Below are 26,079 nucleotides of genomic sequence, written 5' to 3' on the forward strand. Positions count from 1 at the left end.
TTTCACACTTTGCTTACATGATAAAAATAAAGCTACTACTGATTTTACTTGGCGTGTTGTATCCTAAATGATCATACTTTAATGTCTACACATTTGAGTGCTTTCATTGGGTTTCAAGAATATTCAAAATATACTGTTTCTTAGGGATATTAAAACACTAAACTGAAGAAGTGACATTTACAAACTCAAGTATTGATTTCACTCCTGAATAATTTTTAGGAACTTAGAGAAATAGAGAAAAATTTGTACTAGCAGTGTTAGAATTAATGTCCTCATTTGATTAAATTATATTTTCTTTTTACCAATTTCATTGTTAGTTAATGAATTTTAATTCTCCTTCTTTTTCTAAAAGAGTAACCTTCATTAGAAAAGAAATCTGTCTGTGTTTAGACATCTCCGTGAAGAAAATGTCGTGGAAAGAAAAGTACTAAATGAAATTGTCAGGAAGGAAAGAAGAAGAAAGCCAAAATGATTGGGCCACAGGGCTTCAAGGTGGAGAAAAGTGAAACAGTAAAAGAAAAAGCAACTCCATAAGTAGTCAGAGAATAAATGGCACAATGAAAAATGCCTATATTTCTGATGCAGGAAGTTTTCTAGGCCAGGGTGGAATTTATCAGCACATGAGGTGGTGATTAAAGAGAAAGAGCAAATAGAGTTGACTGAGTTAGGCTGGGAATAGTCATTACCTCATGAGAACATTTAATATGGCTTGTCTCTTAAGGCCAATAAACTAACACATGACCTGGCTGACATGAAGCACTGAAGCAAAATGGGTCAATACATCAGAGAAAGTCTAAGTAGAAAATTGGAATAGAAATTCATTTCCTATTCCCTTGGTCTTTAAATTTTTTTTGAAATATAAAATCCAAAAGAGTATATTAAGAGTCCAAAGCAATATTTCTCAAACCTACTTATGAATTAGAAACACTTGGAGAGATTGGGAAATATTGATATCCAGGTACCCCAGCATAATTAAATTGCTATCAGGGCATTAGTTTTTTGTTGTTGTTTGCTTTGATTTGTTTTCTAAGCTTCTTAGGTGAGTCTATGGTTCAGTCTGGATTGTAAGTCACTAGTAAAAAGAATGATAATAAAATGAATATGCATATCCCATTATAAGCCTAAAAAATATAAAATTGCCCTTCAAAATCCTCTAGGTTATTTTTAATAGAAGTATCAGCCATTTCTTTCTCTATCCCAATCATACAAGGTATCCATATCCTACATTTTGCATTAGTAATTCCTTGTTTTCCTAATATATATATCTAAATATTTTAACTTTCAGCTTTCCTATCTTTGGCCTTTATATAAATAGAATTATACTTAATGTATTCTTCTGCAATATAATATTTCACCAAAACATTTTTGAGATTAATCTCTTTAATGAATCTAGTTATTATTCATTTTAATTGTTGATTAATATTCTATGAACATAATTCATTTTACAAAACTATCTTGTAGTACCTTCTGTAAATCAAGCCTGAGTTTTTTCTCATATTCAATTGATCATAAAGAAATCTTTGAGAGGATATTCCAGCATTCTCTACAAAGTTTCTCTCTAGAAACTTCACAAGATGCTGGGCCTCTGGAATTTTATGGGGCTTATCTTTTTTCTGGTACTTATTGTCTCCTGAGGTACTTACAAATTCTACCTAACAAGTCCAATTGCTGTGATGACAACATCATAGTAAACCAGCATGAAATAAGAAGATGAACAAGTTCTTAATAGGCTGATTATGGCATAGAGTGCGAGAATCGAAAAAGCTTTGGGGCAATGCAGTGAAGACATACTGGGCCTGTAACTGGGGTGTCTGCACACCTACACTGCTGACCACACTGGATATTCCAGAAAGCCTCTTCTTCCTGTAACACTCCACCAGCATCCTGTAGGGAGAAAGCTTAGCATTGTGCTCAGTTTAAGGGAGAATATCTGAAAGGAATCTGTTGTTTGTCACAGTGTATATCTTAAAGGGAGCATTTGACTGGGATATTATAAACTGAAAACTGGCAGTGTAGGCATTAAGAAAATAGACAGGATAATTCAGTCAGTTGAGTCAGCCAACTTCTATCATCCACTAGTCTGATGCTAGTGCAATAGGCTCATGCATGAAATAGCAATAGTGTGAGGAATGGTGTTTGCATGGGTTCCGCTTCACTGATAGTGCCCCTGTTCAACATTTAACCTGCCAGCGAAAGAGACCAATATTGTACCCCAGTATGGTACTATCCTTTGAGGAGACCAACTGGTTACTTGATAGGAAATCGAGTATATCAAATTTCTTACATCCTGGCAGTCAGTTCTTTATCTTGACAGGAACTAACATATATTTCAGATATATGATTGTCTTTCTTGTGGGCAGAGCTTCAGTCATCACCACTCTATGAGGGTTTATAATTGCTTGACCCATTAACAGGATATGTGGTATATCGTACCTAGTGCCAAGAGCCTCTCTAATGCACAGGAGTTGCAACGGAGAGCACGTCTTGGGACCACCTACCACACCACCAGAAACTGCTGACCTGATAGAGCAATGGTGTGGTTTTTTGAAGGAGAAGCCAGGGTGCCAGCTTGGAAATGGCACTCTGTAAAGATGGGGCACTATCCTCTGGGAGGTAGCATACATACACTCTGATTAGCAATCATTAAAAAGTGTTCTGTCACCAGTAGTTACAATACAAGAAACCAGAAGGAAGGGCTGGATACAAGAATGACCCCCCTTATTATCACTCTTGGTGATCCACTTGAAGATTTTATATTTTCTGGGCCTGCAACTTTAGGTCTAGAGATTCTTATTCCCAGAGAAGAAACACTTCCACTAGGTGACACAGTAAGGTTCCTGTGACATTTTATGCCATAGTTTCTGCCTGATTACTTTGGGTTTCTCAATCTAAGAGACCAGCAGGCAAGTACAGGAGTCACCATGCTGACAGGGCTAATTGATTCTAATCCTTAGGAGAAGGTAAAGTTTCTGTTGCACACTGAAGGTAGGGAAGAATATATTGGCACCCAAATGATCAAGTTGTGCGTCACTTGATTTCCTTGCCCAATATTGAAGGCAAATGGATAAGGGGAGCTGCCGTTGACAGAGAAAGGTATGGAAAAAAGGCTGAGTGATAAGTGTTTGGGCCACTTCACTATATAAGCCATCTTTATGAGTAGAAGCATTAGCCAAAGGTGAACTTGAAATAGTTAATAGAGAAGGGAAGGACAAACATCAGCTGAAACTCAAAGAATACCTGCAATACTTAGGGCTGTGAGGTGACCATTAACACTGTGCTTATAAATTAAGACAAGAAAAGAGATCCTACGCTGGGCGCGGTGGCTCAAGCCTGTAATCTCAGCACTTTGGATGGCTGAGGCGGGCGGATCACCTGAGATCAGGAGTTTGAGACCAGCCTGGCCAACATTGGTGAAACCCGTCTCTACTAAAAATACAAAAAAATTAGCCGGGCATGGTGGCGTGCGCCTATAACCCAGCTACTCAGGTTTCGGGGGTGGTGGCGGGGCGACTGAGACAGGAGAATCATACCACTGCACTCCAGCCTGGGTGACAGAGTGAGACTCCATCTCAAAAGAAATATTAAAAAAAAAAAAAAAAAGAAAAGGGATCCTAGAGAAATTGTTCCCAGGTGGGTAAACTTTCATTTTAAAGAATGGATTAAGCACACAGGTGTAAACTATAGTGTAGGCTGTAATGAACCAACCAGGTGGCCCACTTATTCCCTCAGCTGTGAGGAATGTTGACTGCAGACAACTCACCGCTAAATCCCTTGCTTGCCATGGCCCTCACCAAAGAGAGATGTTTGGCCCAAATTTATGCCTCCTTCCAGAGGCAGCTGCACTGACAGGTCCATGTAGAGGTAAAAATGCCCAGTTCCTTTGTGTCAGTTTGGGACGTCTCTGAAAGGCCATCCCAGTTCCAGAGTACCTACAGGATTCACTAAGACCTTTTCTTGCAACTGCTTCTCAATTTTAACTACTTCTGCTCAATCTTAACTTCACTCACTCCTTTACAATGTTGTTTCTGAGAGCCCTCCCTATAAATCTCCTGAATGTAGATCTTTTCATCACAATCTGTTTTCTGGTACACTTGAACAAAGACAATATCCTACAATTTTTACATTCTTGTATGTATGTGTTTTCCCATTATCTTTTTCTTCTTGTGTTTTTAAAACCTGTTTTCTACTTTCTGTTTGCAAATTTGCCCTGTTTTCAGCTGTGTTCAGTCAACTCGTGTCTTCAACTTCTTTATTAACTTCTTAGCTTCACATATTTTCTTTTTTCATATACAGAGTGTTTATTTGGTCATCTTTTATATAGATTTTCATTTCTCTTGTAAATTCTCTAGGCTTTGATCTCTTTTGCCACTTTTCATCTATTGGTTTTACCATATTAAACATAGGTTTTGAAAGTCATTGTTTGCAAACTCCAATATCTGGGTCATCTCTCCTCTCCTTTCCTCACGAGTATTGGTCATCTTTTCTTGTCTCCACATTTTTACTAATTTCTTAATGTACATTGGACACTGCATGTAATGTAACTCAAGATGATGATGTAATCTTCCTATGTTGGCAAATAGAGAGGCTTGCAGCAGTTCAATCCAATCAGGCATTAATCGAAGTTGGGGCTGGGTTTCAGTTTTAGTAAACTCAGTCTGCTTCACCCCTGTTCAAGTTTGCTGTGCCCCCCCCCCCCTCCCATTCATAGTTGTTTGTTTCTGATTCTGATAGATCTTTATCTCCCCAGGTTTGGAAGACTACAGAAAATTCAGCTATGCACCTCAGAGGTCTGAGCCCAACTCTCTCATCTTCTACCTTATATCATTTCAAAATAAGGCAAATTCCATGAAGGTAAGACAAGTAGTATTTTTCAATCAATCCACTTCCGCAAGAATCTAGAGATTTCACTTTGTCTTTCATAAGCTTTTGGCCTAGTTTCCCAGCCTCCTGTATAGCATCAAACCTTAGCAAATGTTCTGTGAGGAAAAGCAGTTGTATATTTGCAGCCCCTCAGGTTTCCAGTTTGTCACACCAGATTCTTGGCAAGCACCTAGAATCAGAAAATACCCCCAGGAGAAGGAAAAATAAAAATTGTCATTCACATAAAAGTGTTTCTTCTTTTTGGATTTTTAGTTTGTTGCTTCTGAAGTTCTCTGTGTCTTTAGAAATGTATTTGTAATTTGTCTGGCTTTGTCCAGTTTTGTAGCAAGAGTGTTCTGTTTTCCTGACCTATTCTGTCCTAAAACAGAAGTCATTTTGTCATTCGTTTTTAGCTTCATCAAGTATACGTACCATTATTTTTATTGTTTGATAAAGTCAGTGTTTCAATGCTGTATTCATATGTTTGCCATTTTCTATACTCATAGTACATGTTTACATCTTAGCTTTCATTCTTGGGTCAATGTCCTTGAAGTACAGTTTTTAGAAGTTCCTTTAGCGAGCATTTGTTGGTTGTAATACTCTTAGTAAATGTTTGCATAAAAATGTCTTTAATTCACACCAATTCTTGAAATGTGGTCTAATAAACTGAAAGTTATTTTCTGTGTGCACTTTGAAGACTTAATCCAATTTTCCCTTGCCTCCCATTGTTGAGAAGCATAGTATATTTTCAATCTGAATGTAGGTCCTTCGTTATTGTTCTATTTCTCCTTTGGGCTTTTAATATCTTCCTTGTGTATCTGGTATTCTTCAGTTTCCCTGGATGGGTCTGATGGTAGTTTTTTTTTTTTTTTTTCCTAATTATGCTTGTGATGTATCTGGCTTCCTGAATTTAGTATTGGAGTCTTTTATCAGTTCTGGAAATTTCTGTAATTATGTCTGACTATTCCTTCTCCCTATTTCTCTCTAACGTTCCTGCCAGGATTGCGATTATTTTATTATTTTGTCTTACTATATCCTTTAACATTTTTACTCTCTTGTCTCTCTTCTGCTGCTTTTTATTTTCCCCCAAGCTTAATTGGGGATCATTTCTTTTGACCTACCTATTAGTTCTCTGTTTATCTCAGTCTATTCTACTGTTAAATCTACTCAAATACTTTGAATTGGATTACGTTTTATCAGTTCTAGATTCGGTTCCATTTCTAATTGTCAATGTTAAATTTTATAAACAAATTTTAGAACACTTGATTATTGTACATATTTCTTAAACTTACTTTTGTGTACCTCATATTTTTCTTTTAGTGCCACTTTCTAAATAATATCTTCATGTCTTTCAGTTCATTTATTTTATCTTCAGGATTTAATTAGTGTCTAATCTGGAGTTTCTAGATTAAATTTTGACCTTTTTTTCCTAGAAATCACATTTGTTTCTTTATAAATCTGCATGGTAAGTTTATAAATTATCTTATTTCATAATTATAATTTTAATTCAGTATTAATATAAACATTTTAAACATACTAATTTTATATTCTCTCTATTATAATCCTAACATTTGTAGCATTTGCATTTCTGCTTGTGTAGTCTGTAGTTTCTGCTTTCTTGCTCATGGTGGCTTGCCAACTTCTGTGTAATTTCTCACATGTCATAATGTGTGATATTATGATCCTTGGACTCTTATCCTTTAGAATATTTGATCCTAGATTTAAAGTTTGCTTCTTGAGAGAGAATTTGTATTTGATTTTGCAAGATACCTAGGGCACTCTAACAATTTGAGGCCACTCTAGTCTTTTTGCATGTGCTTTTTTTTTTTTTTTTCTCTCATACCTATATGCACTAATTCCAGAATAATATTCATGTGAGGGCAGGTGTTCTTGTTATTTTCTCTTTGTGGGAAAATTTATTCTACCTGGTTCACTTATTATAATAGTCAAGATAGATAGACTAACTGCAGTTAAAAATAAACCCCCAAACATCACAGTGGCTTAGGAAAATGAAGGTTTATTTTTCCTCACCCAAGTCAAATGTGGGTGTCCATCTCCATTTTCTAACTGTACGGTCTGCAACAAGTCACTCCAAAGGGCCAGTCTGGAAATGGAGTACTCATTTCCACTCACATTCTATCGGCTAGAATACAATCTTACAGTCCCAAACAAACTGCAAGGGAGGCTGGGAAATGTAGTGTTCCTCTATGCCCAGGAAGGAGAAAGATTGTGATGAACATATGTTGTCTATGTCACATCCACTAAGGTTGAAAGTCTTCCAGGTATTCAACATTATTTGGGAGTTTCCATTCTGACCTCCCAAGTTAGAGAGGAATTTTTTTTTTTTTTTTTTTTTTTTTTTTTTTAATGTTCCATTAAGTCAGGCTTGTGGGCAGGTTGAAACAAAACCCTTGGGATGGCTGGGAGCCGTGGCTCATGCTTGTAACCTCAGCACTTTGGGAGGCCAAGGCAGGCAGATCACCTGAGGTTGGGAGTTTGAGACCATCTTGACCAACAAGGAGAAACCCTGTCCCTAATAAAAATACAAAATTAGCCAGGCGTGGTAGCACGTGCCTGTAATCCCAGCTACTCTGGAGGCAGAGGCAGGAGAATTGCTGGAACCCGGGAGGCGGAGGTTGTGGTGAGCCGGAGATCATGCCATTGCACTTCACCCTGGGCAATAACAGCGAAACTCCATCTCAAAAAACAAAAAGCAAACAACAAATGCTTGGGATTGGTAGTTTTGATGATGCTTCTGGGTCGTATGGGTTTGCACTTTCCTGACACTTCTGGCCTCTGAGAGTTTCCCTTCTTTTTTTGCAAGCTCATTCAATGATTTTTTTTTTTTCAGATTCATGTTTTGTATACTGTTGTTAATTATTCTGCAACAGAGGGTTTCTTATGACAACTAATCTGCAATGTTGATTAAAATGGAAATCAACCTCACTCTCTTTGAGAGATTATTTTGGCCCCAATACTAGCCTTACACTATGGTTTCTCATGTTGAAGAAGAAACTGAAGAAACTGGGTGGTTTCCTCATGGAGAAAGAGTCTGATGTATTAGGGCCAACAGATAGTTCTTCCTGTTTCCTGGTAGTACGTACATGCTCTCTCAATTTTATATGTTATATGGGAAAGCCGATGTATTCCCACACCAAGTTATTTGAACTAAGTTTCCAAGGGGCTGCTGTTATTCAGCTTTCATTTAAAGTAGTACTATATCACTTACAGTCTTCTTCAATTTTAAGTTCAATGAGTATTAAAAACCAGAACTATATATTCTTCTATAGTGTTAAACAAATTTCTGTTGTGGAAAATTGATTAAAATTACTTTTGAAAATGTTTGTATACCTTACCATGAGCATCTGATTGAGCTCCATTTTGCATTTTAAACCTAAGTTATTTAATCTAATGTCTTGATAAATCCCTTTTGTTTCTGTTATAATAATTCTAAGAGAGTCTCAGTTTGGAAAAATTCTTTTAACCACAGTTTTCTTTATTTTTTTGTGAACCAATTTCTGCAACTTCACTGTAAGTGTTGCCTGGAGAGTAGAATCACAATTATATATGTCATACATGAGGCAGACTCAACTTTCTTTAAACTTTTTTCATATATTTCAGCTCTTCAAATGAACACAGTGACATTCTTTGTTAAAAATTGCTTTCTATATTGTTTTCTCTAGATATTTTACTTTTCTTACAGTTGCTAAGAAAAGCCGATTTTCTGAGCTTATTGATTTAAGTTTACATATTGTATTCTCAGATTTCAAATTCGTGACATATATACCAATTCTGTAGCCAGTTTGGTTTTGGAGGGTAGTTATTTCTCTTCAAATATTACCATTCTTGAAGTTTTTTTCTATTTTGGATCTGCTAGATCATACTTCCTTGTCTCACTCATTTTTTTCCATGACAGTATGGATTGTTGCACAGATGCAGACTGCAGTTTCTCAATGGCACCTACAAGCCAACTTACTAGAGAGCATGTATTAGTGTCTGCACCAACAACGAAATGCTATTCTGTGACCATTGAGCATGTTTTCTCTCTAAGACTATTTTCACTTTATTCATAATTCCAGCAAGGTTCTCAACCTCCAGCATGTAACTCACAGTTATTACAAAGGGGAAAGATTGCCTTCTGAAGATAGATACATTGGCAATAACTAGATATAAAATATATCATCACTTGTTCAGCACAGAGGAAATTAGAGGATCTGAGGAAGGATGATGACATTTGAATTGGAAAAGTCAGGGAGGATCCAACAAGGAGGTTGAAACAGTGTATTATAGTTACCCCATTTTTATACTTTCATATAGCAAGGGAAAATTTTATTCATACATCAAATGCATGGAAAATAACATATGATAATTCAAGTAGGTAGAATTTTTTTTTTTTGAAATGAAGTCTTGCTCTGTAGCCCAGGCTGTAGTGCAGTGTCATGATCTCATGATCTCGGCTCACTGCAACCTCTGCCTCCCGGGTTCAAGTGATTCTCCTGCCTTGGCCTCCAGAGCTGCTGGGATTACAGGTGCATACCACTGCACCTGGCTAATTTTTTGTATATTTAGTAGAGATGGGGTTTCACCATGTTGGCCAGGCTGGTCTTGAACTCCTGACTTCAGGTAATCCACCTGCCTTGGCCTCTCAAATTGCTAGGATTACAGGTGTGAGCCACCGCGCCCAGCCAACATACTATAGTAGATTTTTATGTCTCAAGGGAAATCTCATCAGTGAACCTTAATCAGATTTTTTCATCTGAGAAATTTCTGTGTATCTAAACTTTTTCAAACAATACATGGAAGTTCTTAGAACTTACCTTTTAACCCCAGGTTAAGTACTTCTGCTTAATATAATAAGCTAGTACCAATGGAATAAGGTCTGCAAGTCTTAAGAAAGGAAAGGTAGCTGGGTGGTGGCTCATGCCTGTAATCCCAGTACTTTGGGAGGCCGAGGGGGTCGCAGATCACGAGGTCAGGAGTTCGAGACCATCCTGGACAATACGGTAAAACCCTATCTCTACTAAAATACAAAAAAATTAGCTGGGCGTGGTAGCATGTGCCTGTAGTCCCAGCTACTCAGGATGCTGAGGCAGGAGAATCTCTTGAACCTGGGAGGCAGAGGTTGCAGTGAGCCGAGATCGCACCTCTGCACTCCAGCCTGGGTGGCAGAGCGAGACTCTGTCTCAAAAAAAAAAAAAAAAAAAAAAAGGTAGACTACAATAAAAATAATGATGCAGCAGTTCAAATTAGTTTGTACCACCTTTTCTGTGTCCTTTTAATATCAGTGGGCTTGAGGAGGTCCCCAAATAATAGTCAGATCTTGACCTCAGCTTGTGTTCAGGCTCTTGACACCATCACAAGAATAAATTCAAGGGAGTCAGAAAATAATGAAAGTACAGAGATTTATTGTACTTTTTTGAGAGAAAAGCACACACTCAAGAAAGGGAAGTGCTGGCATACTCAAGAGAGAGTCACACAGTGAGGCTTGGGGTTTCTATCTTTATGTGTTTCCTTAACCAAGAGGTAGAATATTCATGAAGATTCCTGGAAAAAGGTGCAGATTTCTTGGAACTGTAACACCAACCATTTTTACACCAGATAAGTATGTTGTTCTTGGAACTGTCATGGCGCTGGTGGGTATGTAACTTAGTATGCTAATGAGCATATAATAATGTCCTAGAAGAAACGTAGGTCATATTCAGCACCATGCTGGGTCTAGTTGGTCTTAGTCAGCTTGCTCCACATCCTGGTTTTTCAAGGTCTTATAACCTCTAGTCATGTGAAACTGATGCCTGAAAGTTTTTATTCTCCTGCAACCACCCTGTATTATTCCTGTCTCACTTTTCTAATGTGATTGTGTAAGAGTTGCTTTATGTTATTTTGGTATTAAGATTTGAAGTATTATGAAGATGAGTCCTCAAAGGGAGAGGATCCCAGAGCTGGAGATAGTATCCAGTGATCCAGAATAACTGACTTCTTATATACAACTGTGTATCTCAGATTACATTTATAAGCCTTTTCTCAAATCCAGTTTCTATACAACTCATCTAGTCAAATACAAATTAAGAGTGTGGATGAAAAAAGCCAAACTCTGTAAAATATTTAAAGAGATTTATTCTGAGCCAAATGTGAGGACCATGACCCATGACAAAGCCTCAGGAGATCCTGAGAATGTGTGTCCAAGGTGGTTGGTTTACAACTTGATTTTATACATTTTAGGATGACAGAAGTTACAGGCAGAGACATAAATCAGTACATGTAGGATATACATTGGTTTAGCCCAAAAAGACAGAACTTGTTAGAGCAGGGGTTTCCAAGTCACAGATTTCATTCAAAGATTTCCTGGTGGACAATTGGTTAAAGAGTTAAGCTTTGCCTAAATAGTTGAAGTCAGCAGAAAGAAATTCTGGGTTAAAATAATGGGGATTGTGGAAGCCAAGGTTCTTGTTGTGTAGATGAATCCTCCAGGTGGCAGGCTTCAGAGAGAATAGATGACAAATGTTTCTTATCAGATCTTAAAAGGTATTAAACACTCTTACTTAAATCTCTCCTGGATTAGGAAAATACCAGGAAAGAGAAAGGGAATCTCTACAGAATGTGAATTTTCCCTAGAAGAGATGACTTTATAGGGCTATTTCAAAATATGTGAAAGAAATACATGTTGGAATAAAATACTTTGATTTCCTTTAGGGCCTGTTACCTATTATGTGATGTTATACTAGAGTCAGGTAGTAGTGGATACCTTATTACTACAAAGAATTTGTTCTATCAGTCTTTCCATCTCTATTCTAATGTTTTATTTTGGGCTTATGAGGGGTTCCATTTGCATAATTACAGAAGGAAAATCTCTAGGATTTAGATAAAAATCTCAACTTTAAATAAGACCACTGGGTGATTAATTTTCATACCAAATATTGAGAATCACTAACCTAAATTATTTTAAAAGGAACCAGTTGCTGCTTGAGAAAACCAGTAGTTTCTATCAGAGAGACTATTTTATTGTGCATATATTAAACTCATATAGTGTGTAAATTCATGCTTAAGTAATACTCTAACAAATGCTTCATTGCATTCACACAATAAAAGAAGGTATTCTTGCTCTCTGAAAATTTACAATGTGGAGTAGTTTTATTGAGAGTCTTGTCATTTAGGTCCATTTTAAGAAAAGTAAAAAGAAAAATGCCTTGTTCTTTGCTATAATGGTTGGCAGAAATTCCAAGGAGTGATTTATTGGAAATTAGTGCCAAATTTTGAGGAAGGTAATGGATTTCTCATTGTGTAAAAGAATCCCAATGCATCATTAAAAAACAAAACTTTCCTTTGAATTGTAAATATTCATCTCAATTTGCCAAATTTGCAAGAGTGAAAGATGAAGAGAAAGTCTATCTTATATTCGGTGAATTGATTATTGCACTGTTGGATGTCCAGGGACAAAAATCGAGCAGGAGAAACAAGTTACTGTTTGGAAAGTGTTAAAAACAACAGCCAAATTGTTTCTTCTTCACTTACTGTGCATGGTATGGGCTGGCACTGCTGCCACAGCTTAGAAATCTCCAATGCTGTCAGGAAAAACAAACCAAGCCCTCCAGATAGAATAAAAGGGTGAAAAGACAAGCAAAGAAGACCAAGAATTTATCTGTAGTTAACAAAAGAATGATATATTTGCTAAGGGACTGGTGGAAACTGTTCTGTGAGGAGGGTGATCTCAGGAAATTTCTTTCTTCCATTTTACTGTCTTTCTTCTTGAGTATAGCATAAACGTTGATTTAATTATCAGTGAGTTCTTTTAATATGTAAAATTTCCTTTCAGACCCAAAAGTGTATGTAGCCTGCATGATGAGTCTTAAAGGGTTCATATATTATTTAGATGTTTTTGAAAGAAGTGTCATCTTGAGGTTTTTACTGAAAGAAAGAAAGCTGAGTGGATGAAAGAGAAAGGAAAAAGAAATGAGCATGGAATGTTCTTCCATTTGTTTGTGTTCTCTTTTATTTCATTGAGCAGTGGTTTGTAAATGATGAGTTAATGGGTGCAGCACACCAACATGGCACATGTATACGTATGTAACAAACCTGCACGTTGTGCACATGTACCCTAGAACTTAAAGTACAATAAAAATTTTTTTAAAAAAAAAGGAAAAAGAAATGATCTCTAGTTACACTAAACTACTTTTAAGCTATATACCTGAAGTATGCTGCCGGACAAGCCACTGTTGTGTTAAATAGCTCTCTCTTTTTCTCCCCACTCCTCCCTCCCTCCCTTTTACCTCTCCATCTCATAAGAAAGATTAAATGTCTGGAAATTTCCTTTTGGAGTAGTTGTAATATCAATCACTATTATTGTATAGTCAATTTCAGCGTAAACACAGGTTTAAATTGCTAAAGATATTTTGGTCACAGTGACTGGAAAGATAAATTTTAACAAAAAAATTGACTCAATTAGCCAGTTTTACAGAAACTGTAAGTTCTTTGATGACCAAAATAACCAATTTTATGTTTTCTGTTGTTTGATTTGTTTTCAGAATTTTTGTTTCCTTTTCAGTTAAACAGAAATATTATGAAATATTTACTCAGTATAGATCAGATTTTATCCTGATAATTTTCATAGCATTTTTAAGGAATTGAGTTGATGGGAAGAATCTATTTCTCTAAAATAAGAAGATCAAAAATTGTTTTTTGCTCTTAGCTGCTTATTATGCTCTTTGCTTTTAGCTGCTTATTAAGTAAATTGTTATTTGCTTTTAGCTGCTTAGTATTAAAAAATCAGAGATGAGAAAAGGATTGCTACTACCAAGACACATTAATTGTGAATACCTATACAGATATTTTTTGATAATAAATTAATTTGCTAAATAACAAATTACTTAGGTAATAGAAGGTATCATGTTAAAGAGTTTTAGTCCCAGGATGACTATAATCTGGATTGTGAAATAACCATCTTTATTTGTATACATTTAGACACTTAGAAAGGGTTTGCAAAAACGACCGAGGAGAAAAATGGGAAAATGAATGTAAAATTAGTGTACTGATTAACAATACAAGCTCACAAACAATGTAAGCTCACAATCCTGATTGTATCACCACAAAGGTAAGTTTCTAAGCTTACGAATTTAGTAAAAATTGTATAGCTAGATTTCTATAAATTCATGCTCATCTATCAATTCTTTCTTTCCAACCACTAAATCAGGTAGCAATAAAGCGAGCTTTATCAGAGAAGAGAAATAATTCAAACTATTTTATTATTTTAATGTTAATAACTATTTTATTGTTTTATACAGTAGTCTTGAAATCTAACGTTACAGAATGTTTTTGCATGTTCATATTCAACATATTATTCTGGATTATGTTTTTGACTAACAAATAGATGCTTAAAAAAAGCCTTTCAAAATATCTTAAGAAGGAAAAAAGGTATAATATTACATATACCCAATGTATGCTACAGACTCTATTATATACATTACATAATATTTTATATCTGTGTATGTATTTATATAAGTGCATATATAGGCATATGTATTTGCTAGTGTCTAGTTATTTGAATTGGCTTTACATTTCTTAATCTCTTTAGTCATTTACATCCTTGTCATTTACAGACACGAATAAAATATAAGTCCCTCTGACTATCTCTCCTCTTAAGAATCCACATTCTGCTCTGTGTTTTCCTCTATCCCAAGATGTATTGTTCCATAGCTAACTTTTCATTTCATTCTATTTTTTCCATACATGTTTTACTAAGGAAGGAGACCACCCCTCATATTGTCTTATGCCCAATTTCTGCCTCCAAAGAAAGAAGAAGTAAAAACTAAAAGGCAGAAATGAAATCCACAGGCAGACAGCCCGGTGCCACACCCTGGGCCTGCTGGTTAAAGATTGACCTCTGACCTAATTGGTTATGTTATCTATAGATTACAGACATTGTATAGAATAGCACTGTGAAATCCCTGTCCTGTTCTGTTCCGATCTGATTACCGGTGCATGCAGCCCCCAGTCACGTACCCACTGCTTGCTCAATCACGACCCTCTCATGCGGACCCTCTTAGAGTTGTGAGTCCTTAAAAAGGACAGGAATTGCTCACTCTGGGAGCTCAGTTTTTGAGACATGAGTCTTGCTGATGCTCCCAGCTGAATAAAGCCCTTCCTTCTTTAACTTGGTGTCTGAGGGGTTTTGTCTGCGGCTGGTCCTGCTACATTACCTCTTCACAGAATGCTTCTATTTCACAGATGGCTTCTGGATCCCTTCTCATGTTTGACTTAGTTTCCTTTGTCCTTTGATGGTATTTGGTCTAGTAGTCATTTCAAATGCTGTTTATTCTTCTACATGGCCTGTTTGTAGATTTAATATAGATCAATTAAGCATTTTAAAAATATTTTTGAGTGATTTTAAAAGATTACTGTTCTTTCATCCCCTGCAAAACCTTTTCACTATTCTAGGCTAATGGAGCCCAGTTGTACCCTCCTAGTTTTAAAAATGGCTCTCTTTTATCTTCGGTTCCTTCTGTATATGATCAATAATTTTCATTACTTGCCTTAATCTATCTCTTTATCCTTCTCCTTGGTTTAATATTTGTGTTCCTGGCCCACCTGATGCCTTAGCCTCAGAGTACGTTATTCTATTCCAACTCATACAAATTATGCTCAACTCATTCATGGTCAGACCAGACCACAGGTTTTGATATCATCTAGAACTCTTAAACATATGAAATTCCAAACTTCTCCAATCTCTTCCATAACTAAAACTTCCAAACACTTCATTGGAGTCATGCCTTTACATCTTGTTGAAAATACCTTACTGTACATTACAGCCACTCTAGCTTCCAAAAACTTGCTGTGGTTTTCCTAGAGAATTCATCATTAGCAGGAATTAAAATATTTACTTATTTATTTGCTTAATAACTTATTTCTCTCCCTGGCATGGAAACTCTTGGATAGGAATTTTGTCTTGTACACTACTAAATCCCCAAGCTCTACAACAACACACAATGCATAGTGGGAATTTGAATCATATATCTGTTGAATCGAGGAGTGAATAAAATAATTTCAGTGGAACAGAAAGTTAATTTTTGTTTTCTTAAGAAACTATTGTATATCAGATGAACCATATATTTCAATCATACCCACATGTGCTCTTGGTGGGTAGAACTGGCTTCAGGCTCAGTTTCTGTGGCAGGAATGATTTCAATCATGTGACTAAAATATTGTTTTCTCCAAAGCATTTCAGACATATGCACATTTTAGGACAATAGTTTCTTTTAGAATATGCTTATGAATATAAATTATAGTAAATTAGGCAGATTGTCATTTATGATTGAGTGACATTTTTGTGGTCTTGTCTACCTTAATAATCCTCAGTAGAAAACTGCAAACATTGGCCTGGCGTGGTGGCTCAAGCCTGTAATCTCAGCACTTTGGGAGGCTGAGGTGGGCGAGATCATGAGGTCAGGCGATCGAGACCATCCTGGCTAACACGGTGAAACCCCGTCTCTACTAAAAAGTACAAAAAAACGTTAGCCGGGTGTGATGGCAGCAGCCTGTAGTCCCAGTTACTTGGGAGGCTGAGGCAGGAGAATGGCGTGAACCCGGGAGGCGGAGCTTGCAGTGAGCCGAGATAGCGCCACTACACTCCAGCCCGGGCGACAGAGCGAAACTATGTCTCAAAAATAAATAAATAAATAAATAAATAAAAAAGGAAAAGCTGCAAACATTAAAGAGGAAAAGGAACTATACATTTAATTCTTTGTAACAAAAAGTATAAATTGGGAAGTGATGTATATGTTACAGTTTTGGAACAAAGCCCGGATAAATGATAGATGAAACTGCTTTTGCGTTTCACCGAAACAAGAATTCTCTCTAATGCATTTTAGTTGGGGTCATCTGAATAGGTTGCTTTATTTCCTTCCTTTTGCATATAAGGATGGAACTCTACTAAAAAAAAAAAAAAAAAAAAAAAAAAAAAAAAAAAAAAAAAGCATAATTCTGTTGTGAAATGAGAATTAACAAATGATATGAGCTTTCAGTCTCTGTTGACATTACTTATTTACAAAGTATTGTGCAGAACGTAATTGAGAGCTCTAGAATGTCAGGGATAGCATTTTTATTAGTCTTTGTGTTCCTCCAAAAGCAAAGACACTGCCTGACATTTGGCTAGCCATACGTGCTCGTGAAATGATCAATCAGATTTTCATTCTCAAGATCTGACATTTAATATAAATTGTAATTCATTTTCTCATAGTGTTTGCTTTTTTAATGTGTCTTTCATTGTTCTTAAAGTAACTTGTTCTATGATGAATTATCATAATACAGTAAAGAATAATGTAGCCATACATTCAAAATCTCATAGGAAGAATATATTGAAACCAGAATTTTCGGGCTGGATGTGTCTTTAGAGATCAGCCAATCCAAACTTTCTGTTTTACAGATAGACAAAAATGTCCCAGAGAGCTCAGTTGACTTGTCTGAGGTTTTATAGATTTTTTAACTGGACTAGAATCTAGGTCACTCAGTGCTGGGCTATTTCCACTATATTAGATGACTGTATACCGTAAAGTACATTCAGAGACTAATAAACTTATTATATCCAACGCTCTCTTGAGCAATCATTTCCAAATTTTTTTATGATGTACCTTAATAATTTTGAGAATACCCTCAATATGTCTAAAATTGTTTATTACTTACTAAAGTACTATAATTTTATGAGATATATAAAAGAATGATATAAAGAGTAATAACACTTCAAAAATAATTTTAATTTTATTATTAATACAAACATCCTTTTCTGTTTTCACCAAAAATTATGAATAAAATTTCAGCGAATATAGCCTATTTGAATATGCCTTATTATTTTTTGAAAATCTTAGTTTAAATACCATTTGACAAAGTGTCTTAAAAATCAAGTCCTTGGCCAGGTGCTATGGCTCACACCGGTAATCCCAGTACTTTGGGAAGCCAAAGCAGATGAAGCACTTGAGGTCAGGAGTTCGAGACCAGCCTGACCAACATGGTGAAACCCTGTCTCTACCAAAAATACAAAAATTAGCCAGGCATGGTGGTGTATGCCTGTAATCCCAACTATTTGGGAAGCTGAGGTAGAATAGCTTGAACTGGGGAGGCAGAGGTTGCAGTGAGCTGAGATCACACCATTGCACTCCAGCTTGGGCAACAAGAGTGAAACTCTGTTTCAAAAAATAAAAATAAAATAAAATAAAAATCAAGTTCTTGGTTATTGGTTTTCATGGCTGTCATAGAAGTAATAGATTTAAATAGAAGGAACATTTCACTGGCTGCAATTAATACAACATGAAATTTACTTTTAAACTGCATTCCTCAATTATGCAAAGACTTATAGGTGAAATTTATCTAATGAATTATCATCTCCCCAGAAGTCAAAAATTTATTCTTGCAAACAAATTCTAGATTTTGAAAAAATGGCCTACATATCTAGCACTTTTCTTTAGGATGTTTTGAAAGTTTTGTTTTCAAACTTTTTAAGTGAAAAAGATAAGCTTTTCTCTTTAAATTGCTGATATGCGTATATTTCAGCAGTAATGATATACAAAGATCAATATTTCTAAAAGTTGTTTCTTTAAAATACTCTCTCTATAACATGAAGTTCTTTTGAAAGCCAATCACTTTCTCACTCACTAAAATCACAAACATTCTATAACACCGCTCATTGTAAATAATATATAAACTCATGTTTCAAAAGCCTTTTAGATAATTTTAACATTTTTGGCATCTTTTGTCAGCTCCAACTAGATTATCATTGTTTATCTTCCAATGTGGCGGATAAAGTTTTTCTGCTAGAGAGTATAGGAATTAGTTCTATGATTCTCTTATTGTTCAATTTTCCCCCTTCTCATGTCTAGTAATATCTTAAACCCAGATTTTTACAGAAATATTCTATAGTTTTTTGCCTATTTAATGAGAATTTGTTTATTTTAAACTGGATAATCTAATCAATACATCTCTTTTCTGGTTACACGTGCACCGAAATATGATACTTTATGTTTTAAGCAAATCAATTAATGAGACCTTTTTTATTACCCTCTCCATGTGTAGAACTTTTACTCTCTCTTTGGGATAAATCTTCCACATGACATAATATCATCTAATTTATAGGCTGAATATGGTCATCCATATGGAGTCATATTAATAGTTAAATACCAGTAAACATTACATTTTTTCATTTTCGAAATTAAAAACATAGATATTCTATTTTTTTTCTAATATCCTAATAAGGCATTTGCATACACAAGTAGGTGTGTACACCTCTCTTTGGAGATAATGATTTTTTGGTGTTGCTTACCTGATTTGCCTAATCTTCAAACCAGAATCAAGAAAATAGTCTAGTGAGAGTTTACTGAGACGAGGTACCTATCCAGGTGTAACTAAGATAATTATCTCTATCTTGGTTGAGTCTGGAATTCACTTTGGGAGTTACCCAAATTTTGTTGATACTTTGAGTATCTTGTTTAATTTGTGCTGGGATATTACTTTCTTGAATTGGAAGTGAATTACTATTAAATATTTTTGATACATATAATTGTTCAAAATTTAAGTTTATTTGATACTTACAATGCACTACACACAATATGGTCATCAAAATACCAGTTCGAATTGTTTCTTACTTCAGAGATTGCTCTTTATTTCTATTATTCTGGTACTATTTTCATTTTCTCTGCTGTGAATGTTCTATGAGCTGCTCAAGATTATGTGATTTGATGGTGTTTTCCCCAGGTCAGAGGGAATGCAATGGTAATTATATGACATCTCAATGTAATAGGGCTACACCTCCTTTTGTCATTAAGAATAATTTATTAATATTTAATTTTTAAAATTTAGTTTTTTAATATTTGCAATTTATAACTTGTTATTACAATGTTTCTTCTCTTTTTTATTCACACGGACATTTGTACATATTTATGAGGTACATGTGTTGTTTTGTTACATGCATAGACTATGAAATGATCAAGTCAGGGTATTTTGGGTATCTGTAACATCAAGTATTTATTATTTCTGAGTATCATGCATTCGTATGTTTATTGCAGCACTATTCACAATAGGAAAGATATGGAATCAACCTAAGTGTCTAGCGAAGGATGAATGGATAAAGAAAATGTGGTATATAAACACAATGGAATAGTATTTGGTCATAAAAAAGGAGTGAAATCCTGTCATTTGCAGCAATGTAGATGGAACTAGAGGTCATTATCTTAAGTGAAATAAGCGAGATACATAAAATTTAATTCTTTAGAAAATCTAGGTTATAAAATTGTTTCTTTATCTAAAATGAAATATGTTGTATTCAACCTTGAATTAGAGAAGATCTTAAAAGGAATGATATAATTTGGGTATCTGCTTTACCTATATCAAGCTATATTGTGTTAATATTCCAGAAGGTGGATCCCTGGCTTGCACCACATACACAAATTAACTCAAAAGAGATCAAAGACCTAAATGTAACAGGTAAAATTATAAAATTCTTAGAAAAAATTATTCATCTAAATATTTGTGACCTTGAATTAAGCAAATAATTTTTACACATAACAGCTAATGCACAAGCCAAAAAAAAATTATTGATAAATTGAACTTCATAAAAATTTAAAACCTTTGTGTTTCAAAGGATGTCATCAATAAAGTGAAAAGACAACCCAAAGAGTGGGAGAAATATTTCAAATCATGTATCTGATGGGGTCTAGTATTCAGAATATATAAATAACTCTTACTATTAAACCAAAAGAGACAAATAAATCAATAAAAAATAGGCAAAGAATCTGAATGGACTTAAATTTTTTTTTTTTTCAGATGAAGTCTTGCTCTGTAGCCCAGGATGGAATACAATGGCACAATCTTGGCTCAGTGCAACCTCCGCCTCCGGGGTTCAAGTGATTCTCTCGCCTCAGCCTCCCGAATAGCTGGGATTACAGGCATCGGCCATCATGCCTGGCTAATTTTTGTATTTTTGTAGAGACGGGGTTTCACCATGTTGGCCAGGTTGGTCTTGAACTCCTGACCTTAGGTGATCCACCTGCCTTAGCTTCCCAAAGTGCTGGGATTACAGGCATTAGCCACCATGCCCGGTCGTCTATTTTTTTCCCCAAAGAAAAATACAAATGGTTAATAAACACATGAAAACATTCTCAACATTATTGGTTATTAGGGAAATGCATATGGAAACCATAATGGACTATCATTTCACACTCATTAGGATGAATATATATTTTTTTTAAAAAAAGGAAAATTGGTGAGGATGTAAAATTGTAACCCTTATATATTGCTGGTGGGAGCGTAAAATAGTGCAACACCCTTGGAAGACAAGCTGGCAATTTTTCAAAAAGTTAAACATAAAGTTTTTATTTGTCCCAGCAATTCTCTTAGGCACATACCCAGGAGAATTGCAAAAAAGTTTTCACACAAATACTTGTACACAATGTTCATATTAGCATTATTTTGATAGCCATATAGTAGAAATGTTCATCAGCTGATAAATGGAAAAACAAAACATGGTAATCTCTCCAATAGAATATTGTTTGACAGTAAGAAGGAATGAAGTACTGATACATGCTACAACATGGGTGAACCTTGAAAACTGATAATGACTATCACTTCTCTTCCAGAATAAGACATTGCCATATATATTAAACAATTTAAGCATACATTCTGGGCATTTACAAGCCTTCTTAAACACTTTCATGAAATTCTAAGGCTCAAGGACCCAAAGCAGGAATCTCTAGTCTGCAAGATAAGTAAATAAATAAAATGGCTGCCCTGGCCGGGTGCAATGACTCACGCCTGTAATCACAGCAGTTTGGGAGGCTGAGGCAGGTGGATCACAAGGTCAGGAGATAGAGACCATCCTGGCTAACACAGTGAAACACCGTCTCCGCTAAAAGTACAAAAAATTAGCTGGGTGTGATGGCACGTGCCTGTAGTCCCAGCTACTCAGGAGGTTGAAGGAGGAGAATCGCTTGAACCAGGGAGGTGGAGGTTGCAGTGAGCCGAGATTGTGCCATTGAGCTCCAGCCTGGGTGACACAGCAAGACTCCGTTTCAATTAAAAAAAAAGCTGCCCTGGAATTATTAATACATATTTTTAATAAATTAATCACATAAAATAAAATTAATTATTACCAGATAATTATTATTATTATTATACTTTAAGTTCTAGGGTACATGTGTACAATGTGCAGGTTTGTTACATATGTATACATGTGCCATGTTGGTTTGCTGAACCCATTAACTCATCATTTACATTAGGTATTTCTTCTAATGCTATCCCTCCCCAATCCCCCCACCCCACCACAGGCCCCAGTGTGTGATGTTCCCCACCCTGTGTCCAAGTGATCTAATTGTTCAATTCCCACCTATGAGTGAGAACATGCGGTGTTTGGTTTTCTGTTCTTGTGGTAGTTTGCTGAGAATGATGGTTTCCAGCTTCATCCATGTCCCTGTAAAGGACATGAACTCATCCCTTTTTATGGCTGCATAGTATTCCATGGTGTATATGTGCCACATTTTCTTAATCCAGTCTGTCATTGATGGACATTTGGGTTGATTCCAAGTCTTTGCTATTGTGAATAGTGCTGCAATAAACATATGTGTGCATGTGTATTTATAGTAGCATGATTTATAATCCTTTGGTTATATACCAGGTAATGGAATGGCTGGGTAAATGGTATTTCTTGTTCTAGATCCTTGAGGAATCACCACACTGTCTTCCACAATGGTGGAACTAATTTACACTCCCATCAACAGTGTAAAAGCATTCCTATTTCTCCACGTCCTCTCCAGCACCTATTTCCTGACTTTTTAATGATCGCCATTCTAACTGGTGTGAGATGGTATCTCATTGTGCCTTTGACTTGCATTTCTCTGATGACCAGTGATGATAAGCATTTTTTCATGTGTCTGTTGACTGCATAAATGCCTTCTTTTGAGAAGTGTCTGTTCATATCCTTTGCCCACTTTTTGATGGGGTTATTTGATTTTTTCTGGTCAATTTGTTTAAGTTCCTTGTAGATTCTGGATATTAGCCCTTTGTCAGATGAGTAGATTGCAAAAATTTTCTCCCATTCTGTAGATTGCCTGTTCACTCTGATGGTAGGTTTCTGGTTTTTTTTTTTTTTTTTTTTTCTCTGTACAGAGCTCTTTAGTTTAATTAGATTCCATTTGTCAATTTTGGCTTTTGTTGTCATTGCTTTTGGTGTTTTAGTCATGAAGTCCTTGCTCATGCCTATGTCCTGAATGGTATTGCCTAGGTTTTCTTCCAGGGTTTTTATGGTTTTAGGTCTAACATTTCAGTCTTTAATCCATCTTGAATTAATTTTTTATAAGGTGTAAGGAAGGGATTCAGTTTCAGCTTTCTACATATGGCTAGCCAGTTTTCCAAGCACCATTTATTAGATAGGAAATCCTTTCCCCATTTCTTGTTTTTGTCAGGTTTTTCAAAGATCAGATGGTTGTAGATGTGTGGTGTTAATTCTGAGGCCTCTGTTCTCTTCCATTTCACCTGATAATTTTATTAGAAAAAATTATCCGATCATAATTAATTATTTAGCAGCCACTTTATTTATTTATTTATTTTAACACAGGATCTTGCTCTGTCACTGAGGCTGCAGTGCAGTAGCACAATTACAGTTTGTTGTAGCCTCAGCCTCCCAGGCTCAAGAGAACCTCCCATCTCAGCCTACTGAGTACCTGGGACTCTAGCTGGGTACCACCACACTTGGCTAATTTTTTAATTATCATTTTTTTATTGAGGCAGGGTTTTGCTATGCCCAGGCTAGTCTTTAACTCCTGGCCTCAGGGGATCCTCCTGCCTCAGCGTCTCAGGGTTCTGGGATTATAGTTGTGAGCTATTATACTGGATCTTTAGCAGCCATCTTTAAAGTAATTACAACATTTACGTGTCAATAACAACCAAAACAACTACAACAACAAAAGCTAAGATTTATTAAAAATGTATTCTGTGCCAGTCAGTTTGGTAAGTACTAGACAAGCATTTCCTCATTTAGTCATCCTTGTTTGACTGATAAAATCTCATTGCTCCAGAGCACATACCTCTGATGTCCTATCACAGATGGTGACAATAAAAATGACTCTGCGTACACCACAAGTTAATTGTGAAATTTTTAACACGGACAAGGCACTGGAGTAGAAATGTGGAATACTTGTTATTAGTTCAAGCTAATTCTGTTATTAACTAGCTTGTATGACTTTGAGTAGTTATGTTAGATTTCTGTACATCAATTAATTTATTTTTAAATTAGAATTGAAATCAGGGTAGATTATTTTAATTTTCTGACAAGCTCTTACATGTGATTCTAATCTAAGTTGAATTTGTGTTTGCATCTATATACACATGGTGCTTAAATTTATATCATATGACACATGTAATTATACATATACAAATATACATATAATTATGTATCATATATTTATGTGTATATACAGACACATATGTGATTTTAAAGTAAGTAATTTATATTATTAAAATACATTTAACAAGTGTATTTTTTCCAAATCAGGTAACTACTTTTCAGAGGATATTGGAGAGGAATACTAAAAATATCCAGCCTGCGCAGGCTTCAGGGTCAGAACATTCTGGGGCTTAGAGATGGTAGGAATCTAAGATAACAAAGGAGGTAGCTGCTTTGTTGATCTAGTTAAGTTAATTCTTCTACAACAAACGTTTTCCCCAAGGTGGGAAACAAATTAGTTTTAACCATTTGCTTAAGCACCAGAGGGACTCAACAAAAGGATTAGCTAGAAAGTTTCAAAGGAAGATCAAGTGACTTGAATTTATTTACAGAAGAAAAGCAGAGTTTAAACTGGGCTATTTCCATAAAGTCTTACTTTCTGAGCAATAGTGTGACATAGCTCAGGCTTTTGTGCCTGCCTTCTTTTTTTTTTTTTTTTTTTGAGATGGAGTCTCGCTCTGTTGCCCAGGCTGGAGTGCAGTGGTGGGATCTCGGCTCACTGCAAGCTCCGCCTCCCAGGTTCACACCATTCTCCTGCCTCAGCCTCCGGAGGAGGTGGGACTACAGGTGCGCGCCACTATGCCCGGCTAATTTTTTGTATTCTTTAGTAGAGACAGGATTTCACTGTGTTAGCCAGGATGGTCTTGATCTCCTGACCTCGTAATCCGCCCGCCTTGGCCTCCCAAAGTGCTGGGATTACAGGCGTGAGCCCCTGGCCCGGCCTGTGCCTTCCTTCTATCTGAAAGCTTTACAAGTCCCATATTGCGGCAGAGGCAAAATATCTAGCTAGAAATTTGGGTCCTCTCTGTGAGACTTCTAATGGAGTAAAAGAAAAGTAGAATTAATACCTAAAGAATGAAAATATTCCCAAACTAAATTTATTTCCTCTGACAACTAGTCAAAAGTGTCCTGGAAATCAAGTTGTCCCCAGTCAGATATTTATTACTGAGATAGCCGTTTCATGGTTAGAAATGAAGAAAATAAGCAATTGAGGAAATAAGAAAGAACGTAAATAGCAGAAGGAAAAAGATGATGAGAAATCAGAGATATTGGTAGTTTTTACTGAGGGAGTAAATTGTATCTTATACAGAGGTTGAGGGAATAGTAGAGTATTGTGGAAAATTTTAAATAGAGAATGTAATAAGCATAGTCTCCCCAATTTCCCCTCCCCTGCTTCTGCAGGATTGAACAGGTCCCTTCATGTTTCTATTATACTGTGTTTATTTCTATGTACTGTGCGTATCTCACATATGCTACATGACACATTGTCTTTGCTTACCTGTAAGTTTCCTCTAGCAGGATATGAGCCCCTTGAGAGAGGATCATGTTTATTTTACTGCCACCTAGCCTGGGTCTTGGCCAATTGCATTCAGCCACAATTATCAACTGATTTAATGAAAATTTATACCCTATAATCTTTAAATTTTAGGATATACAATATTGATAGTGACCGTGACTTGATTTTGCCATCTACTCAAAAGGGCACTTTTATGTTGATTCTGCAGCTATCAGAATTGCAGGCCCTTTACATTTCATCCTCTTTCGAGGCTGAAGTAGCCACTCAACTCTTCTAAAGGGTAGCAGAAGCTTATAATAGTCTAGAGAATAGAATGACCAAAAACAGTATATATTTCAAGGTTTTACAAAAATATGATACACAAAAGTAGAGAGACTTAGCAAAGTCTCAGCAGGAGTGGTGTGAGGATTGGTTTTGAAGAGAAAGGTATAACACACAGATTCTACCTTGG

The sequence above is a fragment of the Macaca mulatta genome, chromosome 11 (genome assembly GCF_049350105.2).
Source record: "Macaca mulatta isolate MMU2019108-1 chromosome 11, T2T-MMU8v2.0, whole genome shotgun sequence".
Taxonomy (NCBI): domain Eukaryota; kingdom Metazoa; phylum Chordata; class Mammalia; order Primates; family Cercopithecidae; genus Macaca; species Macaca mulatta.